Below are 18,155 nucleotides of genomic sequence, written 5' to 3' on the forward strand. Positions count from 1 at the left end.
ATAATATTTCCATTATAGTAACTACAACAGGTATGTGAAATAAGCATGGTTTGAGGAATGTAATAAGAAAAGCAATTTTATTGTTGTCTCCTACTGTCACTTGGAAATATACTCAGTGAGATAAATGTTTTTCCTGCTGCTAGATGAAAGCTCAAGGGGGCTTAATGACAGAAGGTCCCATGGTGGCTTTAACTTTCAAAACAGAGCTTGATTCAGAAATTAGCATGTCTAGTCCACATTTTAGTTTTCATTTAAAGATAAGACTTCCTTGCCCTCTCCTTCCCCCTCCTTTCCCTAGCTGCCTCCTAGCCACTTGGGCAGGGAGGGACTGTAGGCTGTTTTTCTCCTCTAAGCAGCCTCACGTTTCCCCGAACATTACAACTATAAAGCACAGAGCTCAGGGAGGGACAAGGGGACAAGGACCAGAAAGTTCCTACTTGACAGGTACTTTCATTCTGTCTTTTTCCTCTCTGGGTGGCCGATGTTTAAAGCCGACTTTTCCTCTCAGAGACTGGCCTGGACTCCTTGAGAGCTCGTCTGCTGGGCCCATCTGACCTCACCTCCCGCAGGGTGCAACGCTCCTCATTCTACTGGCGACAGGCACTCCTTTTTAGCTTCTAGATGTCCAGCAGCCCAGCCGAAGCCCAGACTCTGTGGGGACCTCTTGCCCTCTGGCCAAAGCCGCAGGTAAGCAGATAAGAGCCCCTTAAAAACATTTCCATGATGGGCTCTCATTCTCTGTTGATGAGCCAACAGCAGCAAATCTAGTAGCATTCTCTGTCCTGACCGTCAGGCCAGTGGCCACTGCACCCCGCCATAGTGTCAGGCTTGGGTCACACGCCAGCCTGGCAAACATGGGTTAGGTCTCTTAAAGACTCTATATAAAGATTTCCTCACCTCATTTCCAGAAGGACAAAACTCTCCCTTTTCCCTTTTTTTTTTTTTAAGTTTATTTATTTATTTTGAGAGAGGGTGAGCGAGCATGAGCAGGGGAGGAGAAGAGAGAGAGAGAGAGAGAGGAAGAAAGACAGTCACTGTCAGGCTGTGCACTGACAAGGGACTTGAACTCAGGGACCTTGGGTTCATGACCTGAGCTGAAATCAAGAGTCCGACGCTTAACTGACTAAGCCACCCCGGAGCCCCCAAAACTTTTTTCAGTAGGTGAAAATTTTTATGATTCCACCCTCCCAGTCAACATTCTATATCATCCAATTAGGTGAGGGGTTTTAAAAGGGCTGTAAGTGGATCTCCTAATTTTATTTGAAAATGCATGTATGGTCTGACATCTCCTTTTGGAATCACATATCTATTGTAACAGATGTTTAAGTAACACTTCAACTTCCTGCCAGCCCTCCCCACTGCCTTATCAACGACTCTAAGGCACCCATTAACAGCTACTTCAAGGCACTTTGGGCTCAGTGTTCTCTTCAGTGGCCACTGATCAGGTCCTAAGCTACTGTCACATTTTAGGTTTTCGTTGAGACAACAATCCACTTCCAGATGCCAAGACCTATTAATAGTTATCTACTGTGTAATAAATTACTCCCCAAGATAACAACTTTAAACAGCAAATATTGGGGTGCCTGGAGGTTCAGTCAGTTGAGTGTTGGACTCTTGGTTTCGGCTCAGGTCATGATCTCATAGTTTGTGAGTTTAAGCCCCGAATCAGGCTCTGTGCTGACATCACGGGGATTTCCTGTCCCCCTCTCTCTCTGCCCCTCCCCTTCTTACTCTCTCTCTCTCAAACTAAATAAGCTTAAAAAATTTTAAAACAACAAATATTGATTTTTTTACAGTTTCTGAGGGTCAGGAAACGTGGAGCCGTTGGATCTCTCTCACATAGTTGTACTGAATTGTCAGCCGGGCCGCAGGCTGTGGAGGCTTGGCTGGGGTTGGGGTGCCATTTCCAAGCTCACTTCCCTGGATGTTGGCAAGAGGCTTGAGTTCCCCCTCACATGGGCCCCTCCTCAGGGCTATACATGACATGGTTTCACCCCGAGTCAGTGATCCAGGACAGAAGAAGCACATTCCTGATGAAGAAGCTGGAGGTCTTTTACACTCTAATCTCAGAAATGAATGCCTTCACATATGTTCTATTTAAGTCGTTAGAAATTAGTCATTAAAATTAACATACACTCAAGAGGAAAGGAATTAAGCTCTACCTCTTGAAGGGAGGAGATTCAAAGAACTTGAGGGTATACATTCAAAACCACCGCAGGCAACATGCTGTCTGAGGAAGACAGTTTTAGAGAGTTTTAACTTCTTTGTTTCACGGTTGTCTTGATAAGGAGAAATCTGTTATAAGATGGCCGACAGGACTGATAAGGAAATAGCTGTCCCTGATCAAAGTCTCCCTCTTCCGGGTTCTTCTTCCCACCCTGCTTGTCGCATGCATTAATGAGGAATGTGGAAGTAACAGGCTATAAATTATTCCCTCTGCTATGCTCTGAGCTCAGACCTCTGGAGAATGATCTCCTCTGAGCCCACCGGTGTAAAATAAACCTCCTCCCTTCCAAGATTTCCCACTGCCGCTTGGATCTTCCGCCAGGTGATCCAGACCAGGTTCCGCAACAGTCTGATTTTAAGATGTAAAATATCTAACCCCACCCTCTAAAAAATAAAAAAAGGCTTAAGTAGTATTAGTTGTATGAAGGCATTAAAGGAGTTGATCATTAAATGTCACAATCTAGCTTAGGCAAAGAGAAAAAGAAAAAGAAATCTTGTGTGTGTGGTTAATTTAAAAAGTACTGACATCAATGAACAGAGTACTCTGTTGCATCAGGAGTGAAAGTGGGCACTTCCTACTGCTAGCTTTATCTTGTAGCTTCTTTCTTTCAGATTTGTGGCTAAATAATATGTGGTCAAAGTGTTTTCATCACCTACCTTGTCAGTACAAGTACTTCCTCTTTGTTGACTTCTAGTTAACTTGGAGCAATCAATGCATTCCAACCTGAATAAGTTTTCTACAGAGGAAATCTATGAACTTGAAAAAGATCTGAAAGTTACATAAAAACTATCATTAAATATTATTACAGAGATGTGTAGAAGTAGTATATTTGTTCATTAGAGAGGTACAGAATTGTTATAGAACCTTGTCAATTGTAATTGTCATTTGCATTTTTTATTCTCCTACATAGATGCAGAGCAGGGTAGTGTTAATCCAATAAGTAGGTAACATTTAATGGCCAAAAAACGTTGGAACGTTCTAGAACAGTTCTGCTGCCAAACATTGTTCTGGAAAGAACTGGAGTTCACTAGGAGAATCGAGGATGGGAGAAAGGAACTTATTATTTCCAGGCTTCCCTAATATATTCACATGGGCTGTTTAAAATGAGTACTCATCATCAGGTCCTAAGAAAGGAAGAGGCCTATTAATCAAGTAGAGTCAACAAACAGGGAGAGTAAGGTCATTGCCTATTTTTCTTTAAAAAAACAAAAAAGTGGGGCGCGTGGGTGGCTTAGTCGGTTAAGCGTCCGACTTTCGCTTAGGTCATGATCTCGCGGTTCGTGGGTTCGAGCCCCGAGTCGGGCTCTGTGCTGACTGCCAGCTCAGAGCCTGGAGCCTGTTTCAGTCTGTGACTCCCTCTCTCTCTGACCCTCCCCTGCTCACGCTGTCTCTCTCTCTCTCTCCTAGAAATAAATAAAAATATTAAAAAATAAATAAATAAATAAACAAAAAAGTTTATTTATTTATTTTGAGAGACAGAGAGAGTGAGCAGGGGGAGGGGCAGAGAGACAGGAAGAGAGAGAATCCCAAACTGTCAATGTAGAAACCAACGCAGGGCTCAGTCTCACAAACCATGACATCATGAACTGCGCTGAAATCAAGAGTTGGACGCTTAACCGACTGAGCCATGGAGGGGCTCCAATTGCTTATTTTCTTTTATTTACCCTCCTTCGTCTGGCGGAGTAAATTGTACAGGATTTGCAATGGTTGCTGTTAGCGATGAAGATGACGTTAATCTCTTACAGTATACGGACACAGAGTTCAACGCCTTGGAATGAGCAATTCTGCACCTCACAGCGCCCTCTTGTGGCCAAAGTTCAATCATCTTACAGAATTTCTCTGCTCATAGAGCCTTCTTCCAGTTACATCAGAAATAAGATTGTTTCTCACTGATTACTTACTCCTACAACTAACTCATTAGAAGCGGGAACCTAATTATTATAGGTTCACAAGCGTATGTGTTCAACAGTTGCAGAAATCAAGAGACTGCTGTCATCATTGACTGGTTGTATTGTTACTATTGTTCTCTTGTACCTGGAGTTCATAAAAGAAATCAAGCTTTGTTCTCTTTTCTTTTCTTTTCTTTTTTTTTTTTGCTTAATACATGATAATTATAAGCTGAAATTTAAGAAATCCCTATATATGTATGTTGACAAAATAATAATTTTATAAGAAATAATAGCCATTAACAGAAATCTCAATAATTGTCACAAATCATTCCATTGTCATGATATTTTGAGACATGAGATATGCAACAACTGACAGCTATCAGAAGTAAATAATGTCATCAGAAAAGTAAATATGTCTGATGGTGATTTGTAATAGTAACGAAAGAGGAATTTCCCAAGCGTCAAAATTAAAAGTCTGTAATGGGCTCATTTACTAATAGGTTTCTATGATTATCATGGCAGATGCTATATATTGTCAGTAATAGTTTTTCAAATAAAATTTTTTATCCGGTCATGCTTTCCACTGAAGAATTATAATACATAAAAATAAAGGAATACTTTGTCCCATATTTTCCCATATTTCCAGCTTTGAATTAAAGAAAGTAGAATTAAGCATCGGCTTACTTCAGGAAAGTGAACAGACTGTATTTATTCAGCTCAATAAACCAACATAAAATAAACTCAGCTGTGTAATTACCATCCACGCCAAAAGACAGAGTATTATCTTCATTTGTCTCTCAATCAGTGCTTCCTTCCTTCTTTCCCAGGAGTATACATTATCCTAAATGAATTTTAGCATCATCTTTGTTGTTTTACAACTTTATATGAAAGGAATCCCACAACATGTATTCTTTAGTGTTTGGCTTCTTTTGTTCAATATTGTGTGTATGTGAGTCATCTATATTGGGATGAGTTACAGTTCTTCAATTTTAATTGCTATATATATATAGTATCTCATTTTATGAATACATATGGTATACAGTCATTCATTTAATGCTGGTAGACATTTGACTTATTCCCAGTTTAGGGCTATTAGAAACAAGGATGTTATGTTATTAATCCTCTGGAGCATATATTTTGGTGCACAGATGCATACGTTTCCATTGCCTGTAAATTCGGGGCCGATTGCTGGGCAGAGCTGGCTTCCCGGCATGCAACATGTCCACTCCCAGAGGGCGCTGTGCTTGCTCACAAGGCTCTGCACTTGGTTTAAGGCTATCATCTTGAAATTCTTAAAACGTTTACCTTAAAACTTGGGTTTTGTCACTGAAGTTTGTTGAGACAATGAGCACGGGCATGAGCAGAGGAGAAGGGCACAATATGCATGCTCCCAGCTCCGGGTGGCTTCATTGGTGTATGGCCAACGTCCCACAAGCCTAGAATTCTGGGGAGTGACTATTCATGGGCTTCAATAAGACTCAAAACGAGTCTACGGTAAGTATGTTACATCTACAGACTGTGAGCTGGGCACTGACAGCCTTGAGAGACCATGTTTTCTTTCGAATGAGAACTTACATCAAATGCAGAAAGAAGGCAACGTCTTCTAAGAAACACAACTTCCCTGTATTAGTCAACCACTTCACTCTGAAAATGCTGACAGAGAAAGAAAGGGAAAGACGGGGCAAACTCTAGTTTCTTTTCCTCTTCGTCTTTCCATAGCCATCAGTAAGCCAAAGGTAGAGAATGTGAATGTATGGAGAAAGTAAATAGAAACAGCAGGGCTACTTTAATTCAGTATCCACTGTTCTGGTAGAATAAAATGCATGTGCTTGTATGCACTGTAAAATACAGGTTGTGAAATTTTGGTGATTACACGTAAGAGTTAAATGTCCTTATATTTGTGCTTAAAACTGGCATTGTACAATACAGAGATCAACTATAAAATGCATGCTAATAATTTAAAATTTTATTTTTTCATCACTTAAAATGGCATTAAAAAGAAAATAAACATCATGACAAGTTACCAGACAGAATGTGGAAGAAAGGAAACATTTTTCTGTTTTTAGTAACCTTAACAGCCCTGCTATTTGAACAATGGCTTGTATTTTTATTCTGCATTAGACCCACAAATTATGTAGCCACTCCTGCTTTATAGGGTCATAGGGTATGCATGACTATTTTAGTAGATGGTTTTTGAAAGTGGTTGTACTAATTTATATCACACTTGAAAGAGATAAAAGCGGGGCACTTGGCTGGCTCAGTTGGTTAAGCGTCCAACTTCAGCTCAGGTCATGATCTCAAGATTTGTGAGTTCAAGCCCGATGTCGGGCTCTGTGCTGACAGCTCAGAGCCTGGAGCCTGCTTCGGATTCTGTGTCTCCCTCTCTCTCTGCCCCTCCCCCACTCATGCTCTGTCTCTCTCTGTCTCAAAAATAAATAAAACATTAAAAAAAAGAGAGAGATAAAAGTTCCTGTTGTGTCATAAGCTTGTCAGCACTTGATACTGTTGTCAGTGTTTTTAATTTTAGATATTCTGATGCGTGTGTTACATTTCCCAGATGATCAATGATATTGAGAACCTTTTCATATATTCATTGGCCATTGGATATTTTTTCTTCTGAAGAATCTATTTAAGAGAACCATTTTTAAAAGTTTATATATTTTGAGAGACAGAAAGAGAGCGAGTGGGGAAGGGTCAGAGAGAGAGAGGGAGAGAAAGAATCTCAAGCAGGCTCCCTTCTGTCAGTGCAGAGCCCAATATGGGGCTTGAACCCACAAACCGTGAGATCATGACCTGAGTCAAAATCAAGAATCAGATGCTCAGCCAACTGAGCCATGCAGGCACCCCACAAGAAACATTTTTTAATTGATTTATTTGTCTTTTCTTATCAGTTAGATTCTTCACATATTCTGGATGTGCACTCATATTTTCTGGGTTGAAAATATCTTCTTCCACTTTTTTGTTACCTTAAAAGTTTCTTTTTATGAACTTAAATTCATAATTTCAATCAAGTTCAATTCATTAATCTTTCCCCTTATCGGTTTTGCTTTTGGGGCCCCTTCCAGGTATTTTTCTCTATATTGATATCCTGATATTGTCCATGCTCTCTTCTGGAAGCTTTTTTACCTTTCACATATAAGTCTACACTCACCTACAATTGAGTTTTGCTTATAGTGCGAGGTAGAAATAATGGTTCAGTTTTTTCCACATCACTATTTAATTAATCCTGCACGAGCCTTTCACATATGCTCTGCAGTGCTACCTTTAAAAAACTTTTTAACTTTTTTAAAATTGAAGAATAATTGACATACAATATTGCATTAGCTCCAGGCATACAACATAGTGTTTTGATATTTATATACATTATGAAATGGTCACCACAATAAGTCTAGTTACCATCTGTCACCATCCAAAGTTGTTCCCATGTTATTAACTGTATTTCCTATGTTGCACATGACATCTCGAAGTCCTAATTCACTTTATAAGTGAATGGTTTGCCTTTTAATCCCCTTCACCTATTCTGTCCATGTGGGCAGTGCTACCTTTTTAACAAAACAAGGGTCTATATATATGTGAGTCTGCTGTGTCCTCTGATTTGGTCCATTGTTCTTTCTATTCTTTTTTTTTTTTTTTTTTATGTTTATTTATTTTGAGAGAGAGCAGGGGAGGGGCAGAGAGAGAGGGAGAGAGAGAATCCCAAGCAGGTTCTACATTGTTTGCACAGAGCCTGACATGGGGCTCAATCTCACAAACCGTGAGAGGGTGACCTGAGCCAAAATCAAGAGTTAGTTGCTTAACCGACTCAGTCACCCAGGCGCCCCCACCATCTCACTTACTTTTAAGTGTACAGTGTAATGTTATCGAGTGGGAATTTTCATTCATCATCTCTTCAAATATTACTTCTGCCTCATTCTCTTAGGTCTTTTCCTTTTTGGAAATTCAAGTATATGTTAAATGTCCCTGTATCCCCTCTATATCTTACATAATTTACTATATTTTTCAGCCTTTGTTCTCTCTGTGATTTATTCTGGCTTTTTTCTTACCATCTATTGTCATTCTCACAAATCCCTCTTCAGCTGTAATCAAGGTATTCCAACCTGCCTTTAAGTTATCCATTGAGGTCTTAATTCCAGTGATTTTATTTTTTCTAATTCTAGAATTTCCATGTAATTCTCTCTCTTAAAATAGTTTTTTGTGGCAAAATATACATAACATACATTTTGACCATTTTTTATGTGTACAGTTCAGTGGCATGAAGTACATTCACATTGTTGTGCTCTCAATCACTGCTAACCATCTCCAGAACTTTTTCATGTTCCCAAATGGAAACTTCATACCCATTAAACAATGACTCCTTATTCCCCCTTCCCTGAGGCCCTGGCAACCACTTCCTGCCTCTCATGGAGAGTAGTTACCTCATGGAAGTGGAATCACACCATATTTGTCTTTTTGTGACTGGTTTATTTCACCTAGCATAATGCCTTCAGGGTTCACCAACATAGTATCACATGGCAGAATTTCCTTCTTTCGAGATTCTGGGGGAAATTTTTCTGAATTTCTAATTTTCTGAAAGCTCTCTCAATCTTTTAAACAATTTCTTTAACCATTTTAATCATAACTTACAAAAAGCACATATTTGGTCATTCACTATTTGTATCTCCTGTGGGGTCTATTTCTCTTATCTGGTGTTTTTTACTTAGCCTCATCCTGTGGCTTGTTACTTTTGATTGAGTGTTGGCCACTGAAAATTGTGTTAGAAAATTATAGAGATTGTTAGATGTTTAAGATGATGGCATATTCTTCTAGAGAGGATTTATGTTTGCAAACCCAGATACCTAATCTGGAATTGATGTATTCAAAGGTGACCATCAGTCTCTGAAGGGCCTGCCCATTCCCGATAATACCCTATTTGTACTGTAGCATCCTTTGGGATTCTAAAAAAAGGCTAATGGGCTATCAGGATCCTCAGTCCTTGGCAGGTACTGACCCCTAATTTTGTCCTACTAACTGTGTGAATTTGTTTATATCCTGGTTGGGCTTCTCAGCCTCTCACTTGTAGCTACTGAGAATGGCCGATATACTTCGGAGAAAAGGAGCCCCCACTGCTTGGTTTAACTCCCTGGGTATCTTCTTCCAGAATTTGGCCACCTAATTTTCCTTTACCTTTTCAGTGCTCTGACGCCTTGAGACATATGTTTGCATATTTTCTACTCCACTTCTTTCAGTTGTTCTATGTGGGAGGGTTGTTCTGATTACTTTGTCATTGCAAGATGTGGAAGATAAGGCTAGTGTGCTTTATTCTTTCATTCAATGTCCAAAATGTGTTATATTCTGCATAAAGTAACACATCTTTATAATGAAAATGCAATTCTGATTTTGAGTAAAAAAAGATGAAATGAACAAATTAATGATTTGGGGAGGTTTCACATTTTATTCATATGGAAAGTTCCTTATTTATTTAACTAAATGCCTCTGCTATGCTTATAACACTTTGTAAATACATGCATTTAAAAAAGTGTTTATTTACTTATTTTGAGAGAGCGCGTGAATGGGGAGAGGCAGAGGGTGAAAAAGAGAATCCCAAGAAGGCTCCACACTGCCAGCTCAGAGCCTGATGCGGGGCTCAATCCTATAGACCATGAGATGATGACCTGAGCTGAAATCAAGAGTCCAGCACTTAACCGACTGAACTACCCAGGTGTCCCTGTAAATACTTGCATTTTAATTGTACAGATATATGTTTGTTATTTCTGTTGTATTATAGTTCAAGGCATGACACAAATGCCATTTCTACCATGAAACCTTTTTTGGTATCTCCAGGCAAAATAGTTGCTTCCTCTTTAGGAATTCTATATTAATTTGTATAGCTGTAAAACTACACTGTGGCAGTCTATCTTTTATTTTCATGGCACAATCTAAGCTCCTCAGAAGAGGAAATTGTGTCTCACTAAATTATATACACTTCAAAGCATCTAACATAGTATTTTGCAGATGAAGGGAGCTTAATATATATTTGCTAAATGGGGTGCCTGGCTAGCTCGGTGGGTGGAGGACATGACTCTTGATCTCAGAGTCATGAGTTCAAGTTGCATATTGGGCATGTAGCTTCCTGTGTGTGTGTGTGTGTGTGTGTGTGTGCGCGTGTGTACATATACATATTTGCTAAATAAATGGAGAGATGAATGAATAAATAATGATGCTGGAGTGCAGTGAAAGGAATGTTGATTGGAATAAGTAGAACTAGATTCATGTGCCATCTCTGCCTTGGGCCAATGTTTTAAATGTTTTCTCAGTATCTTCACTTGTAATATCAGAATAAATGCCTACCTCAGGGAGTTTTGAGGCTTAGAAACATAATTTATCTTGGGGCATCTGGGTGCCTCAGTCAAGTAAGCAACAGACTCTTGATTTTAGCTCAGGTCATGATCTCTCACTTTGTGACTTGAAGACTCACATAAGGCCCTGTGCTGACAGTGCAGAGCCTGGTTAGGATTTTCTCTCTCCCTCTCCGCCTGCCCTTCCCCTGCTTGCTCTCTCTCTCAAAAGTATAACTTTTTAAAAGTTTTAAAAAACATAATGTATCTTGGGGAGCCAGGGTGGCTCAGTTGGTTGAGCGTCCGACTTCAGCTCAGGTCATGATCTCGCAGTTCGTGTGTTCAAGCCCCGCGTGGGGCTCTGTGCTGACAGCCAGCTCAGAGCCTGGAGCCTGTTTCAGATTCTGTGTCTCCCTCTCTTTCTGACCCTCCCCTGCTCATGCTCTCTCTCTCTCTCTCTCTTTCTCTCTGAAATAAATAAAAACATTAAAAAAATAATATATCTTAATGTGCATTGCAAAACAAGTGGCCATTTATAGTTTTAAACATGTGAAGGGAAAAGTATATGCCTATAAAGGCATAAAATGTCCTTATGATAAATATTATACAAGAAACTCTAGGCAAGGAAATGAGATAGTAGGTACACACAATAGGAATTTGAGTTTTAACACCAAGCCCATTTGGGGCATCAGGTGGCTCAGTCAGTTAAGTGTCTGGCTCTTGATTTCCACTCAGGTCATGATTTCACAGTTCATGGGTTTGAGTCCCACTTGAGATTATGCAGAGAGTGCAGAGACTGCTTGGGATTCTCTCTCTTCCTCCCTCTGCCTTTCTCTGCCCCCATTCCTCTCTCAAAATAAATAAATAAACTTGAGAATAACTACACTCGTTTGAGTTTTGAACCATAAAAATATTTTGACTATTAAAAATAAATAGAATTGGGGTGACTGAATGGCTCATTTGGTTAAGCGTCCAATTTTGGCTCAAGTCAGATCTCGCAGTTTGTGAGTTTGAGTCCTCCGTCAGGCTCCATGCTGATGGCTCAGTCTGAAGCCTGCTTTGGATTCTGTGTCTCCTTCTCTTTTTGCCCCTCCCACACTCATGCTCTGTCTCTCTCTCTCAAAAATAAACAAACATTAAAAAAATTAAAAAATAAAAATAAACTGAATTTAGAAAATATAATGTATTGTTACTCTGTTTTGTATCAGAGTAGTTGGCTCAGCAAAAACACTTTTTGTGTTGATTGCAGTGATTAAGATTGAGAACTTTATCTCAACAATTAGTTTTAGAGATAGAAGTTTAAATAATTTGTGAATTAGATACATTTATTTATTTATTTATTTGAAAGTTCTTACTTTTAACTTTGGGGTGGTTTGTTACACAGCAATACATAACTGAAAGAATAGGCAGTAATAATTATTTATTTTCTCATAATTCTGCTTTCCAGGGCAGGGCTCAGTGGGAATGGCTCTTCTGCTCATATGGTGTTGCCTGTGTTGGTTCAACTGAAGATAGAACAAGCTTCACTTACAAGTCTGGTGCCTCATCTGGGGTGGCTGGATCAGCTGGAGGCTTACTTGGGCTTCTGTCTTTTCCTTCAAATTCTCTTGTTACTCAAGGCTTCTCTCTATACATATAGTGTCTATATATATATTTATCCGTCTCTCTATTACTTGTCTATTATCTATCTATCTATCTATCTATCCATCCATCCACCCATTCTTCCATGCACCCACCTATTCATCCAAGTGGCTGCTCCTCTAACATGGTAGTTGAACTACTTTATATGGCTGCTACCCTCCAAGAGGGTAACAACTGGAACTACCATGTTTCTTAAAGCCTAAGCCTTGATCTGTCAAAGAGTCATTTCTTTCATATAATTTTTGACAAAACAAGTCGCAAAGACAGTCCAGACTCAAAGAGAAGAGAAATAGACTCCATCTCTTCAGGATGAAGTGACCTGGGTATGCAGAGAGGAGAGGATGGTGGCTATCTTTGGAAACAATTTACCATATCAAGACAGTGAGATAGTCCACTAAAATGTCTCAATGAATTCCTTTATTCTTTAAAAAATTTTTTTTTAAATTAATTTTAAGAGAGAGAGAGAGAGAGAGAGAGCGCATGAGCAGGGGAGACACAGAATCTGAAGCAGGCTCCGGGCTCTGAGCTGTCAGCACAGAGCCTGCCATGGAGCTCTAACTATGAACCCAGAATCATGACCTGAGCTGAAATCAGATGCAGAACCACCTGAGCCTCCCAGGTGCCCTGAATTCCTTTAGTCTTAAAAAGGAATTAGCACATTCCCATAAAATGTGTCCTTTTATGAATCTGACCTTTTAATCTTTATCTGATTATCATCAATATGCACAGAAGGTTACATTACAGATTAGATGTTTAAGTTTGCTTTCCTAATTACATTTTTTGTAATAATTACACATACTTTCATGAACACCACATGCACACATATACACAAAAAATTATTTCTACCATAAGACAGATCTAGATTTTAATTCCCAGTTTTACCATGCATTACCTGTATGGCCTTGGACAAGCTACTTAAACTATGATTCTCACTTTCCTAATCTTCAAATTGGATTGACAGAAGTATCTATGTATATCATAGTTCTGAGGATTAAATGAGATGGGCAGTATCTGGTATATAAACTTTCAATCATTATTAACTATTATCCTATCTTCTAATTTCAAGTTCATTTATTCAACAATGTTTATTTTTACCCTTATTTTTCAAGGTTCCTATTGTTTGAACAACCAGGGGATGCCATTTACTGAGGTGGAAAAGACAGATTAGAATTTGTTTTGGGACAAGTAATTTTGCGGGTAAGAAATGATCTGCAGAGGCTATTAAGGTGATATATGAGCATAACTCAATTGTGCATATATCTTCATATACACATGCATACATTTAGGTGTATATAGCTACATAGGAAGACATGCAGACCCAGAGAGAGACAGACAGAGAGAGAGAGAGAGAGAGAGATGGGGGGGTAATTTTCTAAATAATCCCAACTGATGATGGATGACTAAGGACTATTCATTATTCTTTGCTCTTGAAGACAGAGATTTTACCTTATTTATCTTTCCAGTCCCCATAACACACACCACCATCTATCACCTCCATGTGATAGAGTATTCATATAATTTTTTTACTAAATTCTATTAGCACTTTGCCTGTAGAGTTAGCTTGAGAAATAATCTGGAGACGATCTTTAGAGCTCCCCAATATTCCACAGATTCAGTTACACCCAGGTCAGCTCATGCCTTCCATTTTCTGAGTGTTCTAAATACCCTTCTTTGCTTTTTCAATATTGTAATAGAACAGGGAAGAACTTAAAATGTGAGTATTTTCTTTGTCTCTAAGGCCAATAACTTCTATTATAATTTGGATAAACAAATATGTTTTGTTACTGATTAACATTTAATACTAATTAACATTTATAACTTATTAACCATTTTCACAGTCATTACAGATACTGGTAAAGATGAATCCTTGAGTTACCATCATTGTGCCCATATGATGCAGGAGGAAACGTGCTCAGAGAAGTTACACATGTAACCAGCAGCATCAGAGTGAAACTCCAGCTCACGTCTTTTGCCTCCAGAATCTGTACAATAATAAAAGGTGTGATCGAGGCACCGGCTTTGGGGATGTACATAAATAAAGTTATTCCTAATTCTTATTACCATAAATAATTTGAAGTGACTCTACATATTTCAGAACTTCCGATTAAAATGCTTTGGTAATGTCCTTTTAAAATGTGCCATCTGTAGGGCACTTGGGTGGCTCACTTGGTTAAATGTCCGACTTTGGCTCAGGTCATGATCTCGCAGTTCACAAGTTCAACAGGCTCTGTTCTGACAGCTCAGAGCCTGGAGCCTGCTTCAGATTCTGTGTCTCCCTCTCTCTCCCCAGCCTTCCCCCTGTGCTCTGTCTTCTCTCTCTAATAAATTTTTTAAAAAGTTTAAAATGTGTCATCTGTGATTCTTCAGCGACTTTCACGGTGGTTCTGTGGTTTGTTTTCAATATATAAGTTATGAATTCATAATCAAAGTGGAGTACAGTGCTAGTCAGAGAAACGCATCAATGGGCAAGTATTCCATTAAAGAAAGGATTTTTAAGTGTTCTTTTGGCTAGTTTATTATAAGATTTTTGTAACTAAAATTATTCCCATTATAGCAAGCTGATACTTAGTATATCTGGTTGAGAAATTAGTTTGACTGGCATACTGTCTTTACTCATAAACTCATGTAATTAGGCACACAGAAAATCACATTAAAGAGACTTTCTCCCCCCTGACACTGAAGAGCCAAAAATTAAGGCCTCCATTAAGAGCAACCTCGGGCTGCACGGAGCCCCAGTCCCAGTTCCAGGAAAAGCCTCAGACTGTTCAAGGCTAAAGCCATCCTCGGACCGCCCTCAGTTCAGCTAATCAAAAAACATTCCTATGGTTTGAGTCAAGGCTGGGAACTGCAGATACAAACTAGCCAGTCACTCACCGTTTGCCTGAACCCCACGTGGGCCCTTTGAACTCACCTCATAATTGGTCATTTTCAAAGGATTCTCAAAAGTCATGATTGGGTCCCACCAAAAGTAATGAACACCTCACAGATACCGAATGGTCAAAGCTGTTACCAGGGGTGCTGCTGTACAATTGTAATTTGTGCTTGTGTGATGATGCTACATGTACTGTAACACCCCCAAACCTTACTCCTTAAAAACCCTGTTTGCTATTGTCCTTGGCTTCACCTTGCTGCCACTACACCAGTAGGTGGGCGAGCCCCTGCTCGAGCTTGTAATAAAGACCCTTTTGTGCTTGCATCAGTGCCGGCTCCTTGGAGGTCTTTGGGACTCGCAATTCGGGCACAACAACACCATGCAATTGACATCCATGATATAAAACGAGAATAAAGTGATTGGGTCCATATTTTCTTCCAGTATTATTTAAAAATATAAGCTTAACTTTTAGCCAACAAGAACTAACTTGAGACAGAATGGGATGGTATTAACATTAAGCAAATGAAGCTTCAATCTTAATTCTCAGGATGTGTTTTCACAAAGCAGGGTGTGAAAATCCCATGCTCGATTTTTCCAACTGAAGAGAAAGATACCTTGCATTTTATTTTTTCAATTTATTTTTTATTTTTTACATTTATTTATTTTTGAGAGACAGGGAGAGGCAGAGCACAAGTGGGGGAGGGGCAGAGAGAGAATGAGACACAGAATGTGAAGCAGGCTCTAGGCTCTGAGCTGACTCTGAGCTGTCAGCCCAGAGCCCGACGAGGGGTTCAAACCCACAAACTGTGAGATCATGACCTGGGCTGAAGTTGGATGCTTAACTGATTGAGCCACCCAGGTGCCCTGATACCCTGCATTTTAGATAGCAAAAAATAACTCCAGAGACTGTCATGCAAATGAAGAAATGTATACACTATTGGTCATTACAAAGACGTGTTCAAATAATTCTGATTTGTTAATTCTGTTCATTCTTTTTGACCTATGGGTTATTTAAAATACATGAATATTTTTCTACTTCCCTTTTATTTTTTATTACTAGCTTAATTCATTGTGGCCAAAGGTATAGTCTATGATTTCAACTCTTTGAAATTTGAGAATTGATTTTGAGGCTCTGTTATTAATAACAATCATGGAAATAGTATAACTTTTTTCATGAAATAAACATTTATTGTGAAGAGGCCTTCTATCTCCTTTCTTTTCTTTTTTTTAAAGTTTTTTTTAAAGTGTATTTATTTTGAGAGAGAGAGAGAGAGAGAAAGAGATCGAGTGGGGAAAGGGGAGAGAGAGAGAAGGAGAGAAAATCCCAAGCAGGCTCTGCGCTGTCAGTGCCGAGCCTGATGCAGGGCTCGAACCCACAAACCATGAGATCATGACCTGAGCCAAAATCAAAAGTCAGGCACTCAACTGACTGACCCACCCTAGTGCCCCTCTTTATCTTCTTTCTTTTCTCTAGCTCACCTTCTTCCACAGGCAATACATACATTGCCTAAGACAAAGCAAAAGAAATTGTCTCTTTACTTACAAAAAAGCTAACATAATTACTCTGAAAATGTAATGATTAACAATGACCAAGTCAATCTCATGAAAAAAATCCAGCTTATATCTCATGTGAGTCCATATGATGGGTATATTCATGTAGTAAGAAGCTGCTGACATAAACAGATTTCGGTTCTGAAATCCCACTGCAAGGTAGTGGTATCCTGGACTTCATTCTTGGCAAATGGGTTTTCCCCTGGCACTGTAATGCAGCGACATGAAATTGTGCTTTCATTACCAGTTAATGGACTAGCAATTATCCTAGATGTTGTTATTGATGATCTGAGCCTTTTCGAGGATTGTCTTTTTTGGACAGCCTCTGATTAATGGCTCTCCTTACTAACAATAGCAAACACATGTTTAGTGAGCCTGCAGCCTGTGCTAGGCATTACAGAATTACATATCATAGAGGTATTTAGTTCCTGATGTGTCATGATGATTCCCTCTAAACTTTCAAGGAAGAAAAGCTAAAATAGATGGCACAAATGGACCCAGCTCCGGGGAAGCTGAAAAACTCCTGTCATTCATATACTCTTAAAAGCTTGTAAAACACTTTCTCAGACTTCTGTCAGGATGGCTTTGGAGGCAGGTGTTATAATTGAGATCTTATAGTGGTAGTAACTCAAGTTCAGAGATATTAAGTGAGTTACCCAAGGTCCCTTTAGCGGTGGCAGAGAAGGGTAATGGGGACTCATGAAAGGACCAACGTGTAAGAGAAATTCATACCCAAATTCTGTGTATCCTGCCTGCCATTTCCTAGCTCTGTGACCTTGGGCAGGTTTCTTAACAATATCTGAGCTGGTTTCCTTATCTGCCTTGGCTCTGTCGCGGGGTTGCAGATAGCAGTGAATGAACAAATAGGTGTGGACCTGTCTACAACCTGAAAAGTGTGTTAGTTACATTATTGGTCTTTGGGCAGAAGGTGGGAGATGGCAGCATTGTAGACCACCACATTCCAAGTCCCACAGAACTGCCCTTAACCAACATTGCGGCATGAACTTGAGTGTGTTACTTAAACTCTCTGAGTCTCTGTCTCCTCTGTTGTGAAATGTGTATCATAATACAACCTTGTGGAGCTACCGAGGTAAAGCTCGGAGCACAGGACCAGACTCTTAGGGGGCACCCCAGCCTCTCGCTGGCCCCTAGCCTCACGCCGCTGTCAGGACAGCAGCGTTGCCTGAGAGAGCACTGCATAGTCAAGCATGGAAGAGCTCCAGTGGACTATGTGGGTCCCTGCACGGATGAGGAATCTGAGACCCAGAGAGGTAAACAGACTTACCCAGGTCACAGAGCTAATGACAGAGTTGGAAGCTGAACCTAATTCTGGTTTCAACTCCAGAAGTCTTTTTCTTCTTTTGACAATATTACAGCAATCTCAGTAATAGCATTATTTATACCTGTCCTCACCTTGTGAAAGTGATTTTTATTAAGAACCCATAAGTAGGGACACCTGGATGGCTTAGTCGGTTAAGCATCTGACTTCGGCTCAGGTCTTTTTTTTTTTTAATTTTTTTTTTAATGTTTTATTTATTTCTAGGAGAGAGAGAGAGAGACAGCGTGAGCAGGGGAGGGTCAGAGAGAGAGGGAGTCACAGACTGAAACAGGCTCCAGGCTCTGAGCTGGCAGTCAGCACAGAGCCCGACGCGGGGCTCGAA

This window comes from Hyaena hyaena, unplaced genomic scaffold (genome assembly GCF_003009895.1).
Source record: "Hyaena hyaena isolate Hyena2069 unplaced genomic scaffold, ASM300989v1 scaffold_1025, whole genome shotgun sequence".
In the NCBI taxonomy this organism is placed as follows: Eukaryota; Metazoa; Chordata; class Mammalia; order Carnivora; family Hyaenidae; genus Hyaena; species Hyaena hyaena.